This window comes from Ursus arctos, unplaced genomic scaffold (assembly GCF_023065955.2).
Source record: "Ursus arctos isolate Adak ecotype North America unplaced genomic scaffold, UrsArc2.0 scaffold_9, whole genome shotgun sequence".
Classification (NCBI taxonomy): domain Eukaryota; kingdom Metazoa; phylum Chordata; class Mammalia; order Carnivora; family Ursidae; genus Ursus; species Ursus arctos.
Genome location: NW_026623111.1, coordinates 26,883,316 through 26,901,058, shown reverse-complemented (window position 1 = coordinate 26,901,058; position 17,743 = coordinate 26,883,316). Strand labels below are relative to the sequence as shown.

Below are 17,743 nucleotides of genomic sequence, written 5' to 3'. Positions count from 1 at the left end.
AAAAATAATTTCATTTGAAAATAGGATCTTTACAGAGCCTACCAAGATAAAACAAGGTCATTAGGGTGGGCCATAACCCAATATGTCCAGTATCCTTATAAAAAGGGACTTTTAGATACAGAGATATGCACAGATGAAAGATGATATGAAGAGACACAGGGGGAACATGGCCATCTATGAGGAGAGTATGATGGAGGCTACTAGAATTTAGGAAAGAAGCATGGAACTAATCCTCCTTCAGTGACTTCAGAGGGAGCATGGTCCTGCCAACATCATGGTCTCAGACTTCTGGCCTCCAGAACTTATGCAAAATATTTCTGTTGTTCTAAGCCATCCAATCTGTGGTACTACTTTGTTACAGCCACCCTAGAAAGCCAATAAAAGGTAGTAGACACAGTAAAGAATTAACCTTGTCTGAGGAGAGGTCTGGCCTTTTCCTTCAACTCCTGGAAGGTAATCTCTAAACTCCTAAAATATCCTACCTGATAAAAAGTATGTTTGCTTATTCAGGGGCCTTGGCTCATGACAGATAATTTATGCCAGCAATATGATTTATTTGGGGACCTTTGGGTCCCATAATTTCAACTCAACCTCTGGAAAGCCTGGAAACTAAAAGTCAGCTTATGTGAGCAGTCAGCCATGTCTGTGTTAACTGAGCCCTAGTAAAAACTCTGGATATCAAGACTCAGATGAGCTTCCCTGAGAGAATTGCCAATACTCTGAGCATATTGTCACACATCAGGTCTGGGAGGAGTTACTGTTGTCTATGATTCTATTGGGAATAACAGGAAGCTTCATACTTGGGACTTTTCTGGACTCTGCCATATGTGTCTTTTCTACTGGCTGATGTAAACCTATATCCTTTTGCTGAAAAAAAAAAAAACACAAAAACAAAAACAACAACAACAACAAAAAACCAAAAAAACCACAAACCATGAATGTGAGTATAACAGCTCCTACAGCTTCTAGTGAGTTCTGTTCATCCTACTAGTAAGTTTTGAACCAGGAAGTAGTCTTGGGAACCCCCAAACCTGCAGTAGTTTTAGAAGTGAGGGTGGTCTTGGAGATTTCCAAAATCTATGGGTAGACGCTATGTTGACCTTTCTGTAACATTTGGTGAAGGAAAATTCCAGGGGGCACCCGAGTGGCTCAGTCTGTTAAGTGTCTGCCTTCAGCTCAGGTCATGATCACAGGGTTCCTGGATCAAGCCCTGCATTGGGCTCCCTGTTCAGCAGGGAGTCTGCTTCTGCCTCTCCCTCTGCTTCTCCCCTTGCCTCTCCCCCAGCTCATGCTCTCTCCCTCTCTCTCTCTGTCAAACAAATTAATAAAATCTTAAAAAAAAAAAAAAAAAAAGAAAAGAAAAGAAAAAGAAAATTCCAGAGAATTGTCTCATTGGTCTAAATCAGGAAACAGCAGATTATGGCCTACAGGCCAAATAAGACCTTTCGATTATTTTTGTTAATGCAATTTTATTGACACAAACCACACCCATTCATTTACAAATTGACTATGGTTGTTTTTGCACTACAATAACAAGAGTACTAATGAAGAGAATTTATGGCTGTCAAAGTTTAAAATACACAGTATCTGACCCCTTACATATAAAAGCTTGCCAATCACTGTAATAAATCATGGTGTTCTGTTTGTCTGTGTTCGGATCTATGAAAGACTCGCTTGCCATATTGGTACAGAAATTTAGGACAGCATCTTTTACTACCACAATCAATTTTCTGAGGCCATTATAATTTGCAATTGTATCTGCCCTTATATTTGTTGTTAATCTTATGTGCCTTGGTCCACAGAAAGTACATAATAAATATTACATTGATTTCAAGAAAAATCTTGTTGTCTTACTTTTATCTACAAAATTAAGTTCAAAATTATTTCCATGTCATACAAAGCTTTCCATGATTTGGGCCCAGACTTCCTTTCCAATAGCATCTACAGCTGCTTTCATTCATGTAGCCTGTAATTTCATCACATTGAACACGGCATGAACTTTCAAGGCTCATCTTTCAAGGCTGAGCTGAAATGCCCTACTTCTTGAATTTTTTACATCTCTTCCAGTGTAAATAATTCACTACTTCCTTCAAACTTTTACAACTTTTATATGTCAACAAACCTACCACAGTATTTTTCAGTAATATTACAGATGCTTAAAATGCATGACAAGTGAATGAATAACACTCAAGGAAGATATCCTGAAAGTTATACGAGTAACTACTCATGTAAGTCTCATATCTTGTGACTTAAAAATTTAATGGAAGATTAAAATTTATTTCTTTCAGCGCTGACTCCCAGTCATTAATATTACCTCACTTCTAATAAAAGCACACATGATTGCCATGACCATGTCTTATTTTTTATATATCAAAAGACTTATCAGACTATTTGATAATATTGTAGTTGCTTAAAATTCATGAGGAATAAATGAATATTTGTCATGATCACCTTAATGTACTTAAATCTTTCCCTCTTTTGTTTGTGATGAAGCCATTGGCTCCTATCCTTTATCCCAATGCATCAAATTTCATTTTCTCCTTATTTCCTTCAGATTGATTTCACCATAAAATTCCAGATGCTATTCTTATTTTTCCCTGTGTTGTAGCACACTTAGCAGAAAGAGAGAGTTGGCTTTTTTATGACCAACTAGTCTTCTTTAACTAGAAGAAGGTAATGAAATTGTATGCAGTGGATAGATCACATGTACTCGATATTTGTAACAGCTGGGACTTAAAACTGTTTGGCATTTTTATTCTTCTTTTTTAATACCAAGTTCTAATCTTTAATGCAACTGACACAAACTTTGCACTAGCCTGAAGCAGCTCACCTTTTCCTCCTCACCCTACCATGTATACATATATGCTCACAGGACTGATTCACCAACTATTGAAAAATTTTAGGTCAGATAAAGTAATCGCCTCATCTGATTACTATTCCAAGCTATTAATCTTCAAGAGTCAAGTATACGAATAAAGTTAATGTGATAATTTTACCTATTAGTTATCCAGGTAAATTTCCCTGTGAAGAAGTAAAAGGACAAACCCTATGTACTGTTCTCTACATTCTGCAAGTTTTCTTGAGAAGACAAGTCCTATGAAAATTTTATGTTAAATTCTAGTAATTTAAAAAGCCTGATAATATCATGATCCAATGGTTGGAAATGGTAGAGTATATCTGCCTGACCCTGCTTTAAAAATTCTGTTAGACATGATTTCAATACAAGATAGTACCTCACTCGTCACCACGACATGAAAAGATGAAGAAATTCATATGAATGTGAAGTTTCTCCTATATTATTGATAAATAGGAATTGGATTAAGAAACAAATCAGTATTTTATGAAAGGTTGATATAGCCAAGTAACTACAATTCTCTGCTGTGTTTTCCTCCTATAAAAGTCTGATAAGGGGATGCTACACCACCTATTACAAGTCTATCAAAGGCCATCTTAAAGTTATCCTCCTTCACTGGGTCACTGGATAATGGATTTTAATGAATTTGTTTATTCAATAAAATTTGTTACATTTGTTACTGTGCATTAATTTCTCCAACTTAAAGGATTATAAAATAAAGTATGAGACTCACATTCCCATGGCAGAAAAGGACAAACTTCCATTTGGCACTAACCATAGCTCTTCCATAAAAGCTAGCATCTGCCATCGTAGCACATATGTAAAAGTGTCTAAAATGGCTATTTAATAAATATACAACATAATCATGCAATGCACAACAAAACATAACCAAAGAACAAAAAACACTATGATCTAAAAATGAAGGGTTCATTAATGGTGATTTTTAGAAGACAGTGACAAAGAAACTTCCCAAGAGACATGGCTCTTGATTTGAGCCATTAAAGGTGAACAATTTGTTTTTGAAAAGATGGAAAAGAACATCCCTTCCTCACAAACCAGTGTCTGTAACTTTAACTAAGTCTATATATGTACTAGAATCTTTGAAAAGTAGCATGTGGAGGGAGTGGTTAAAAGCCTGACCTATCTAATCCTGCCACATCTGTTTACTTACTAGTTTGTGAATGTAAACAAGTTTTTTGAACCCCTACTATAGGCCTCAGTTTTCCTTAACTGTAAAATGTGGACAGTCATAGTATCTGCCTCACAGTATCTTTACAGAATTAAATTCATCCATACAAGGAAAGCATTATTGTAGGTTCTAGCTCATGGCCAGTGCTCAAGACATGGAAAGTATACTAAGAAAATTTCTTGCCACGAACCATCGATGTGGCACAATCACGTACTGAGAATCTGTAAAGTGAGTGCCATCATTCACGTACTCTCAGAATGGCTCTGCTGTTACAGTGTATTTTTTCAAAAACAAAAAACAACACAAAACAAAAAAACAAACCCTGATGTTTCAGAGTTAATTCTTGAGAGCAATGAGTAAATGCCAATGACTTCTGTTCTTGCACCAGCTGTTAACCTATTGTACTGTCTCCTGTGTTGTCCTGACTCCAGGTAGATTTCTCATGACCCTTGGAATGACCTTTTCTTATGTTCTCATTGATTAAAACAAAACAGTTGTTTTCCCAAAGTAAAATTCTCAAATTCCTCAATATGTCCATGGTCTTGCCCCAGCTCGCCTCTCTAGCTTAATCTTCTTCTGGTTCTCTGGCCCTCTATGATCTAACAGCATCCAACTAAGAACTATTTCTGTCTCTTGAAGCCTGGAATATTCGCTTCACCTGAAAACCCTGGCCCACCCCACCTACCCAAAAAAAGTAAATAAATAAAATTATTACTCTTCAACACTGTCCGTTATCATATTTTGAAAGCTTCTTTGTGCCTGTTCTGTCCCATTCCTGATGCAGACGTAACAGCTTTCTACACTTTCATATACTTTTATTATGTCATATCAGTTTTCATTTTAAATTTTGTTTCGCTTTCCTGTCTTCTCTACAATGACCTGAACTCTTATGCTCAGCCAAATCTGGGTAAAATTAAGTGTCCCATAAATACTGGTTCATCAAATCCATCAATGTCTTAAAGAATAGTAAAGAAGAATAATTTCACAGTATAAGGGTGTTTTTGGTGAAATATATTGACTATGCCTATAAGTTAGATATAGGCAAAATATATTTTAAAAATCTATTAACAGATCATAAAGTTAGCAAAGGAATGCCTCAGATGCCTTTAAGGCAGAGGATGGCATTAAATTAGCACATTTAGTACTAGAATTGTTGAAGCGAATTTAGATCCAGTGAGGAATTAGAAGCTGAAAACAGCTACTGGTTCACAGAAGCGTAACCATGGCTGGAGAGCTCAGGTGATGGCTACAGTGAGCACCAGTAGAGATGGACTTAGGTTTTATACCAGTGCCAGCTTCGTAGCTTCCCTCCGACCGGTGCAACAGAGGAAGCTAGCACCTTTGGCCATGTACAATATCAGAAGAGAGTTTATGAGCAGATCAGGAAAGATATCACACTAATTCCATTAAAAAAATTAAAAAAAAAAAAACATGTTCTTGTTGGCTCAGTTTTATCAACCCTATTCCCTAAGAACAATAACTTTGTAAGGATTTGAATGCAAACGCACATCAGAGAAGTGTTCTTCACAACTGGCATTATATATCAGAGACTGGTTTTAAAAGGTGTATGAAAATAGAGAAAAATTTGCAAATGGAAAAGTGAACTTGCAGTAGTATTTCTTCCATTTAATGCTATGGGGAAAACAGCAGACAGTGGTCACCAATGCTGTTTTTCTGGATAAACATGAATGTGTAATAGGTCCTTTCTATACACTCATGTCTAATGAAGAGGTGTATAAGATGTTAACCATCTTTAATAATTGTAAAAATATGTAAATTTAAAAATGAAAAGAAAAATTATTCTCTGGTAAAAAAAGGATGCTACCATTTACAAAGCCTCAAAACAAGTCACAATGTTGTTAAAATTCTAAAATCAAAATTCTGCCTCTAAATGACTTCAGAGGTAAAACCACTTCAATAAAGTGATCTGTGGGCTACAGAGTCCATTCCTAGAAAGTAAGGAAGGGAGTGTGTCTATCAGTGTTGGTCATCAGAAAACATTTCAGCATGCCCTATTCCACAAAATAAGTCTATGCAATTCACTGGGAAATAAGAATAAGCATGAGGGGTGCCTGGGTGGCACAGCGGTTAAGCGTCTGCCTTCGGCTCAGGGCGTGATCCCGGCGTTATGGGATCGAGCCCCACATCAGGCTCCTCCGCTATGAGCCTGCTTCTTCCTCTCCCACGCCCCCTGCTTGTGTTCCCTCTCTCGCTGGCTCTCTCTCTCTCAGTCAAGTAAATAAATAAAATCTTAAAAATAAATAAATAAATAAAAATAAAGCTTAAGTTTCAAAGATATTTGTTAAATTTCCTTTGACTATCAACTGATACATATACGAATGCATTTTCCAATTTAGTACGTGAGAAGACCATCACTGATGATATGCCTAAGGCACTTCTTAAAACCTTTACACCAATAATATCTAACCCTATAATTCAGAGTAATAATTAAAAAATGGCATTTTTATCTAAAATATACAAAGGTGTGAAAGACAGGTCATTATTCACTCGGCTAATAGTCACTTATGTTAGTTACCATGATAAACAAATATAACTAATATATAAAATCATTTTTACTGAAAATCTCTGCATGGTACTTATTATCCTCCCTACGATATGAAAGAGAAGGAGTTTGTGCTGTATTTAACTTGGGTAAGGGAAACACTGAATTGAACCAAATTTGTGAAAGGACTTCTCTTAGCACTAATCGGTTAATGATTGTTGTGAGTATTCCAGAGGGAGATATATTATGCAGCAATTTGACTTGTTTATTTGGTCAGTAAGAATCTCCTAAGACTAATCTAGAAAAGATGAGATGAGGAGTACACATTTGGAAATTGCAGACAGCCTGAGCTTGCTGCGTTCTCTTTGTCCAACAACAGGTAGGTAGAGACATCATTGTAAATATAAATACTTGGTTCAAAGTGCAAGTCTCCCTTACCCCTTTACCTTTTTTCTTTTATTTTTAACAATTCAATTCAACCACTTATTGAATGTTGACAGCTAGGCACTATGTTAACCCTTAGTAGGAAATAAAGAAAATAAGATGTTTTTTCTCTTCAGCAGTGCCCTATAAATTCAATGACTCAGAGTCATAGATAAATGCATCCTTCTGTGTGCAATATTTACATAATAAAAATAAATTAAGCCTAAGATCACATAACTAGTGTTCTCCTGAACCTAAAGGGACTAAATAATGCCATAATTAGAGTTGCAATTATTTATAAAAAGTCAAGCTTCAAGAAATATTCCTTCTAGTAATGATCTTCAAACACATAATTAAATTTTTCATGAATTAGATGTCATACGAGCTATATTGTATAAATTAGACTGCATATAAAAAAAGGAGCTATAAAAGAAGTGGTTTTAAAAGTTAGTGCAGCATGGTGTGAAAGTATAGACTTCCTTGTCATACTGAACCAAAGTTTTAATTTTGCGACTTTGGATAAATTATCTCTTCATCTACAGACTGGGGTGGTTAATAACACCTAAGTCCTAATGGTGCTGAGGAGATCAATGACAATTGCTTATATATAAATATGTTTAATTACTGCTAGTAATTTTTTATCTTCTTGACTTAATAATATAATAATAAAATTATTTTATATATTATATATTACTAATACTCTCAGTTATTTATATTATGATTATTTTATGACAGCCAATTTGTTCTTTCTTAAAATATTAATATATTTTATGTTAAATATAATCTGAAAATAATATTAGTATGCACCATCATGTATAAAATGAAAACCAATATCAATCAAGAGAAACTCTTAACTTCCTAATTTTATAATTGCTTTTAAATAAGTGTATAAAAATGCTTTATTTTGTTTAAGGGAGATCTGTTCAGGAAATACCTATAAAATAAAGGCTATTGTTAATGTGTCACTCAGAGTCTATTTACTGAAAAATAATTACAAAATTTGAAACAATATTTTATACTTGAATAGTTCATCTAGGCCATTCTACTTAAATTTTAGCCTAAATGTGGGATATATCTTCATTTCTGATAATCGATTTTTCCAAGTTACATAGGACACTAGTAATATAAATTTTCATTAATTGTTGCAAATAAGGCATATATCTCAAATTACAATTAGTGATAACCAGTTTTTGCTGTACTCTCAGTATATACCAAAATTTCCGTGAAGTGCCTGAAAGTAAGCATCCTATAAATTATCTTCACATGTTGTTTTCTTGTTTCTTAAAGAGCCAAAAGGCAAAGAATAAGTTATACAAGACCATGAGAAAACTTAATTTCTTAATCCCCGTGCCATGTAAATTGAGTATTTCATGAGAAAAATAATTATATTTATTGCAGAAAATTTTATGATGTTATATGTACCTACTTTATATGCTACCTTTTGATGGTTCTGAGAAGATACTTATGTCACAGCTTCATTAGTATTATAAGGCAATAAAAACACATGACATAATATGTAGAGATGCAATTAAGCCACTTATTTAATAATATAGTACTCAAGGGCTCTCTCTCTCTTTCTCTCTCTTTTAATTCTCTTGATCATGGGACAGTTCAGAAAAAGATATGACCATATTTAAGCAAATTTGTGTTGTTTTTTCAATCATTCTAACCAATAATTTTCTCATTAGAAATTGAGTTACAACCTCAACCTCGTCCATACACTTGTTAATACTATATCTTGAATTCTGATTTTAAAATTAAAATCAATTAGGCATTAAAAAGTCTGTGCCATAATTTCTTGATGTCTGAAAGTAGTGAGGTAGTCATTACTGTTGTGCATGAAGGGAAACAGAAGTAAGCATTTGACAAAATACACCATCCTTTCATGATAAAAACCCTCAATAGATCGGGTATAGAAGGAATATACTTTAAAATAGTAAAGACAATGTATGACAAACCCACAGCTAACATTAAATCAATGGTGAAAAATTGAAAGCTTTTCCTCTAAGACGAGGAATGAGACAAGGACGTCCATTCTCATCACATTTATTCAATAGAGTACTGAGAGTGCTACCTAGAGCAATCAGGCAAGACAAAGAAATAGAAGTCAACCAAATCAGAAGTAAAATTGTCTTTATTTGCAGGTGATCTAATCTTTTATATAGAAAATCCCAAAGACCCACCCAAAAAAGCTCTTGGAACTAATCAACAAATTCAATAAAATTGCAGGATATAAAATCAATATACAGAAATCAACAATTTACACTAACAATTTGAAAAAGAAATGAAGAAAACTAACTCATTCACAACAGCATCAAAAACAATAAAATACCTAGGAGTACACTTAACTAAGGAAGTACAAGATCTGTAGAAGAGCAAAAATCAGAAGCTTTACACGTCTTTATTTCAAACTATACTACAAAGCTATAGTAATCAAGACATTATGGTACTGGCAAAAAAGCAGACACATAAACCAGTGAAATAGATTAGAGGGCCCAGAATTAAATTTGTGTATATACAATCAACTTTATATGATGAGGGAGTCAAGAACACCCACTGGGGAAAAGACAGATTCTTCAAAAAATGATGTTGGGAAAACTGGATAACAACAACACAGAAAAATGAATTTGGACCCTATCTTACACCACTTACATAAATTAACTTAAAATGAATCAAGATTGAGCCCTGCATTGGGCTCTGTGCTGAGCATGGAGCCTACTTAAGATTTTCTCTCTCTCCATCTCCCTCTGTCCCTTCATGCTCTCTCTCCCTCTCTCAAAAAAGAAAAAAAAATAAATATAAGGTTTAACCATAAGACCTACAAAAGACTCCTGGGGGGTAGATAAAAAACAGGGGAGAAATTCTTTGACATTGGTTTCAGCTATGATTTTTTTGGATATGATACCGAAAGCACAAACAACAAAAACAAAAATCACCAAATGAGACTACATCGAATTTACTGCTTCTGTACAGCAAAAATAAATAATCAACAAAATGAAAGGCCACCTAAAGCATAGGAGAAAATATTTGTAAATTATATATCTGATAAAGGTTTAAGTATCTAAAATATATTTAAAAAATCACACAACTCAATAACAACAACAACAAAGATTCAATTAAAAAATGGCAGAAGAAGTGAATGGACACTTTTTCAAAGAAGACATCTAAATGGCCAGCAGACACATGAAAAGATATTCAACATCATTAATCATCATGGAACTACAAGTCAAAACCACAATGAGATACTGCCTCACACATGTTAGAATGACTATTATCAAGAAACAAGAGATAACAAGTGTTAGTAAGGACGTGGGGTAAAGGAAATCATTGTGCACTGTTGGGAATGTAAATTGATGAAGACACTGTGGAAGACGGTATGGAGGTTCCTCAAAAAATTAAAAATGGAATTACCTTATGATCCAGCTATTTCACTTCTGGGTATATATACAGAGGAAATGAAAGGAGAATATAGAAGACATATATGCATTCCCATATTTATTGCGGCATTATGTACAATAGCCAAGATATGGAAACAGCCTAAGTACCTATCAATGAATGAATGGACAAAAAAATATATATTATTCAGGCATAAGAAAGAAGGAAATTCTGCCATTTGCAACATAAGTGGACCTTAAAGACGTTATGCTAAGTGAAATTAGTCAGACAGAGAAAGCCAAATATTGTATGATATCATTTATATGTGTAATCTAAAAAAAGATAAGCTCATAAAATCAGAGAGTACAATGGTGGTTACCAGGAGCTGGGGGTGGGAGAATGGCAGAGTTGTTGCTTAAGGGGCAAACCTGCAAGTAATATAAATAAGTCCTGGATATTTAATGCACAGTATAGAGATTATAGACAATACTGTATTATAAACATGAAATGTGCTGAGACTAGATCTTAATTTTTCCCACCCCAAAAAAGAAATGATAATTATTTGATGTGATAGAGGTGTTAGCTAAGTTTATAAGGACAATTGTATTGCAATATATAAATGCATAAATTAACTTGCTGTATACTTTAAACTTACATTATGTTATATGTCATATATATTTCAATTTTAAAAACTACTGAATCAGAAAAAATGTCATCAACCTGACCATTTAAAATGTGTATGTTTGTTATACGTAAATTATCCCTCAATAACATTGGTTAAAATTGTTGGATTGGGGGAGAAACAGTCAAAGGAAAAAGAAAGGAAAGTGAAGGGAAATTAATGTCAATCCATGAGAACTGTCTTTGATGACCTCAAGCATAGCCTGGTCTTCTCTTCATTCTGTCTTAAATTAAATAAACCTCTCATTTCTTTAAAATGTCTTCCTCCACACATCTGATATTCCCATATTTTAAATTTATGTCTGTATAAGAAGGGGTTATGTAAGAAAGCCCAATGCTTATCTGGAAGAGATGTACTGCCCCCCCGAGCAAAGTAAGAATCACATGTGATTCATAATACGTCTTTTTAAGTTTGGCGACAGCTTGCTCTACATTGTTGGAAGATGTTCAATTTGATGGTTTGCACAACTTGGCTTGAGTTATGTGACGAGCTGTGTATTAAATACTCTGCTGTAAGTACCCACCTAGACTTCCCTGAAATCATGGTATCTGGCTTAAATCTTACCAGCCCTGTGAAGTCCTGTGAGACTGGAAACCTGGAGGAAAGGCAGTGCGGTGCCTGGAAGAGCTGGACCCTCCATGATTTCCTGCAGGTGCTCATGTTGTACCATGTACTTTACCTTCATTGTACACTAAGGAGTGTTAACTCTGTGGAGCCTTGGGAAGTCTTTCCACTTTTCCACTCTTTGCAATTGGTACAATGATTCTTTTTTAAAAAAAAAAATATTTATTTATTCGACAGAGAGAGACTGCCAGTGAGAGAGGGAACACAAGCAGGGGTAGTGGGAGAGGAAGAAGCAGGCTTCCAGCAGAGGAGCCTGATGCAGGGTTCGATCCCACAACACCGGGATCACGACCTGAGCTGAAGGCAGACGCTTAATGACTGAGCCACCCAGGCGCCCCTGGTGCAATGATTCTTAAGTAATTGTCCTAATCTTAAGTAATACAATTATTATTTTTTTATTATGGTTACACTGAAGTTAGGCCACTAAATGTTAAAGCACCGTCTTAGATCCTACTACTTTGAGTTTTTCCAATATGTCTTTCCTCCTCACTCCCCACCCCAGATATCAAGAATAAAAGCAATCTTCAAAAGGTAACATCTCCATTATTGATGTTTTTCCCACTTGTAAAAATCAGGAAGAGATAATAAAAAAAGAGCTATGAGTTAAATGGTATGATTTGGGGTTGACCTGTGGTGTTCTAAATATCAATCTATCTTCAGAGTGATACATTTGAAAGGACAAGCAGATACTTCTGTGATCATTCAATTATATTTAATTTTATTGTTTTTTTGGTAAATGATTAGCATTTTTTGCAGTGTTTATTTCAGTTGAGAGTTCAGAGGCCTAATTTATACTAAGCAAAAAAGGAAGGTTTTATCGGTATAGAAAATCAAATAGCAAAGAAGACATTTGGAAATTTGACCTCAGGAAAGATCTGAAGCAAATACTCAAGACAGTCGATATTATCTTTAACTCTCATCTCTTGCCTCTCTAAGAATCCATTTCATTTTCATTCCAGTTTACTTCTGTGACACATGAAGATATGGACTCATTCTTTCCATCTGTACCATCAGAATTAAATACTCTCCAACTCGTTGAAAAAATCTAAGAGATGCACTTTGATTATCCTCAGATCATGGATATATTACTTCAATAAGAAATTGCTGCACATGGAAGCAGATACTAGAATCTTCTGACATTAGCATCTCAAGGTTGGAATGAGCAAAGAGTAACTCCCCAATGAGAAGATATCAAAGACATAATATTTTCATGGGCAGACTTTGATGAGCAAGGCAGACATCGCTTCATGTCAACTACATCTCTACTCTACTTTGAAAAGACAAAAACACTCATGCATATATAGAATCATACAGTCACATATGTATGGCTTTTCACTGAAATTTTAACTGAAGTATTTCACTTAAGTGAACAGATATTGCTACTTTATAGGAAATATCAGTACTTGAATGACATATACCACTCTGTAGACATAAATAAAATAAAAGAATATCACACTTTAAAAACTGACTAATAACTATTTAGCATATTTATAAGTAAAATTTCATAGTAAACTTCTTTAACATTTAAAATAAGCAAAAAAGCCAATAACTTTCAATTAATTAATATCCACTTCTAATATGCAGAATAAATATAAAAGAATAACTCAAAATAATATTATGCCAGCACATAAATATAGTTCTAGTCAAAAGTCAATCCTAAATAATGAGGACTTATAGACAAAATTACAATTGAAAATAGTCAATTATCTTACATGCAAATGCTTTTTAATCAGGGACATTCAAATCACCTTACAGCCAAATATTTCACAATTAGTTTTTGACATATTCTGTGAACTATACTAAAGCCATGCCCTCAGCAATATAATAGCTCAAATGAAGCCAGGACTGCAGATAGCCATTTATTCATTTCCCCAGGTTAGGTACAATGGTGACTGTATTTTCAAAATTATCAGAGACATACAGACATTGGAGCTTAAGGATAAGATCCAACTTTATAACAATTTGTTAAACTATAAGACATTCTAATGACACAAATGTCCACCATGATAATTAGTATTTTGAGTGATGATGCTATGAATACGAAGAAACACTACATACCTTAAATAAAAGTTAGATGACATGATATTAATTTGATGAAAAGAAAGCAAACTGTGAATGAAAATGTAAGTTTTTAAAAAATATTTGCCTCTATTGTACATACCCATATTTGTGAATATCATTTAACTAGAAATGTGATCATGACATAAAGGAAAATAAGACTAGAAATGTAAACTTTCCATATTAAATGTTTGTGCCCATACACATAACCTTTTAATGATGAATAGCTCCAAAATCTTGGAAGCTAGGATTATGCCTAGGAAAACAGAAGCTGTGAATGCCTATCAAGAAATGCAGGGAATCATTTTCTTAGTTATTTTACTTCTAATGGATCCTGAGTGTCAGCATTTCCTGTCCAAATACCTGAGCATGATTCAGGTTTTTTTAGGGGCAAACTAACATTAACACTGAGATTGATATTTAAACCTGTTAAACAAAGACAATTGCCATAGAAACTGAAATATTCATTTGAAATTGGCAAAAGTGTTCTCTCTATATAGACAAAGCTATATGAGGACCCAAATTCTAGCCAGAAAATCATTTGATGTTTATATAGAGCCAATAAAAGGAAGTTTAGGAGGAGTGATGTCAGCAAGATGGTGTTATGTGAAGGACCAGGACTTACACCCTGACAGACACACCAATTTTAACAACCACCCACAGAGAAGAACACCTTGATAGGAATCTAGGATTCCAGATGAGAGGTTCCAGCACCCCAGTGGAACCAAAAATCCAAGAATAGCCACACTGAAGAAGATAAAGAAAACAGGGTCATTTTACCTGCCTCCAAAATACTGTGGGCATTGGCATGGCTGCATAGCCTGGGGACAGCCTGGTTAGGGAAAAGCAGCAGGTGCTCAGAGCAACCTGTGCATGGATCTCAGTAACTGACTGCAGATCCAAGTAACTGCCACATGGGGAGCTGTGGCAAATAGCTCGGTGCCAAAAGAAATCCCACAGCTCACGATATTTCCCATGGAGGAAAGAGAGAGCAAAGTGACTGCCCGCCTTCCCCAGACTTGCAGAATGCTGCTCTCGAGGGCCAATGCTGTTTTGCCCCATCCAAAATACTGTGGGCATTGGCATGGCTGCATAGCCTGGGGACAGCCTGGTTAGGGAAAAGCAGCAGGTGCTCAGAGCAACCTGTGCATGGATCTCAGTAACTGACTGCAGATCCAAGTAACTGTCTCCAGATTTCACCAAGAGTCCCACTCATGAACACCTAAGGGTGCCTCATTTGTTGACCCCCTCAACTAGCGGATGTGTACCCACAGTCATTGCTTCGCAAACTCCTCAGAAGTTTCTCAGGTATAAATTGAAAGTCTCCTATGTGGAGAATAGGGAGAGACCAAAGAAAAAGGCAGAACACCCCAGATTAGTAGGTGGCAGTTTTAATCAAGAAGGGGACTGACTTAAGGGGCTTGTCTTGGGCAGCTGCAAGACGAGTACATTTCCACACCTGCCCACCAGAATCTTAAAAGTTTATATAGAGGCCTTACCTGGGTCCAGTCACATATAGCATTCAGTTGGACACTTCATTACTATCTCAAGGCTGTATCCTTGAGGCAGCTTCTGGGAGAAGACAAGTGAAACATGTGTTCCAAGGCCAAGGGAATATACCCTCAAGGGAGGGTAAAGAGCTTCCAAATATCTAGTCTAGTTCATGGGTTTTCCATGTCTTTTCGACGACCTATCCCAACACCACTACTCTGCACCTTCTCACTTAGTGCCTCACGCTCCCCTGCAGACGGTAGACAAGCCTCCAGAGACAGTACACGAGAGCTCGCACAGAAAGCACATGGCATCAGCATCAGGCTCAGCTCTGTTGGAATGGGAGAGGACATGTAGTCATAGACACTTCTGGTCTCCTCTCAGTATCCAGCCTGGCTTTGCAGGATTGAAAACAGACACAGTCCTAGGACTTCTCTCCCAAGAGGGAACAAGAGTTGTGGAGTAGGCACGTCTATAGAAAGGGTTTAAGATAATCCCAGAATCTCTAGCTTCTTAGTTTTTTGTTTTTTTCTTTTCCCCCTAGGTGGAAGAGGATGACTACAGCTGGTTGGAGTTGAGTATTTCCCTTCCCCAACTCAGTTTCTGAAAATACCCCAGTAACTTAAACTCTGGTTAACTAGTTTCTCCTGAGGGCAAGTCCTTGTTAAGAAGAACAGAGTGCTCTTACTTCAAAATGTTTCCTTTTCGCCTCTCCCCTGCCAGAAGCAAGAGATTTTTCTGATTTTATGGTGAGAACTTGGATGAGCTCCTGGAGGTAAATCACACAAAAAGTCACCTCCTATGATAAAATCCCCTTGGAGTTTTTAGCTCTCAGATTTGTCTGTACTGAGTCTCCAGCGATCTGTCAATTGAAATTCAGATTTTCTTACCCTGGCACTTATTCCCCTGGCAGTTTCTGCTCATGAATCTCTGCTTCAATAAGTCTCAACTTTCGGTATCCACTTGTTTCTTGAATCTTGTGGGCAATGGTTTATCCTGGGTTCTCCCCTCTCTTAAGGATCCAAGAAGAATTGCATGTTTCTAAGTCTGTCTCAGTATTTTAATTGTCGTTAAGTCCAAGCGGCAACTTCCAAGCTCCTTACATTCAGCACCAGAAACCAGAGGTCCCAAAGTTAGGTTTTTATCACTATTGACTGTTATAACTGTGGTATAAAATTTAAACATTATATTTATTATGGTTTATAACATAACTATAGCTAGAATAATTTCTTAATATCAAGTATTTTTTTTTTCTGATCACAACGTTATGAGACTCAACAACAGTAATGGGAGGAAAATTCACAAGCACGTGGATATTAAAAACATGCTCCTAAAAAAAATAAAATAAAACAATGAGTCAAAAAGGAAACCAAAAGGGAAATCGCAAAATATCTTGAGACAAATGAAAATGGAAACACAACATATTAAAACTTATGCTATGCAGCAAACAGTTCTATAAAGGAAGTTGATAGAGATAAATGCTTACCTTAGAAAAAAGAAAGATCACAAATAAATAACCTAACTTTACTCCTCAAGGAACTAGAAAAAGAACATATTAAGCCCAAAATGAGCAGAAGCAAGGAAATAACAAAGATCAGAGAAGAAATAAATGAAACTGAGACTAGAAAAAATAAACAGAAATAAGAACTGATTTTTGGTAAAGATGCACAAAATTGATGAACCCTTAGCTAGAGTAAGGAAAAAAAAAAAAGAGAAGACTCAAATAAATAGAATTATAAATGAAAGAAGAGACATTACAACCGATACCCAGAAATACATAAAACACTATGATAATTTGTATGTCAATAAATTGAATAACCCAAAAGAAATGAATCAATTTCCAGAAACATACAACTTACCAAGACTGACTAATAAAGAAAAAATTTTTGAATAGACCAATAACGAATAGATTGTATCAATAATCAAAAATCTCCTACCAAAAAAACTCCTAGAAAAAAACATAATTACTGACCTCCTACACTAAAAATGCAGCAATTAGGTCAGTGATTCAATTGTGTAACATTCACTTCCCCCACCCGCCCACCCCTTTTTGACTGATGATAGAATTTCATTCTTCTTGGTGTGGAATTCACTGTCTCCAAAATGACTTTTTGAATATATGCTTATCTATCTGACTTAAAATTCAATGAATGACACTGTTTCTATTTTCAAGATCACACTACCTTCTTCAAAGTCAATGCTATGTATCAGCTCCAGATAGGAGTCAAGGAATTTCAGTACCAACTAGTGTAAAACTGGAAACATTTTAACTCATTAAGGTTTCAATAGAGAAAATAAATCTCAATCTATTCTACTCTCATTAGTTAATGTAATGATTCCTTTTATTTCGTGTTTTTCATATAAATACCCTATTCTAAATTTTCAGTTATATGTACATGTAATATCTGTGTTCAATTATCAATGTGCGATCCACTATCTAATTGCAGTCATCTTCCAGTCTCTTTTAGTCATACTATTGCATATGAGTTTCAGTTAGTTCAAACTTCCTTAAGGTACTTTGTGTTTCAATATACTAGCAGATGT

At 35.3% G+C, this 17,743-nt stretch overlaps 1 pseudogene; it reads right to left on the bottom strand.

Annotated features, from left to right (window-relative positions):
• The window catches only part of LOC113262323 (uncharacterized), a 142,306-nt pseudogene extending 127,512 nt beyond the window's left edge, over positions 1 to 14,794 (bottom strand).
• Positions 14,795 to 17,743: the final 2,949 nt, after the last annotated feature.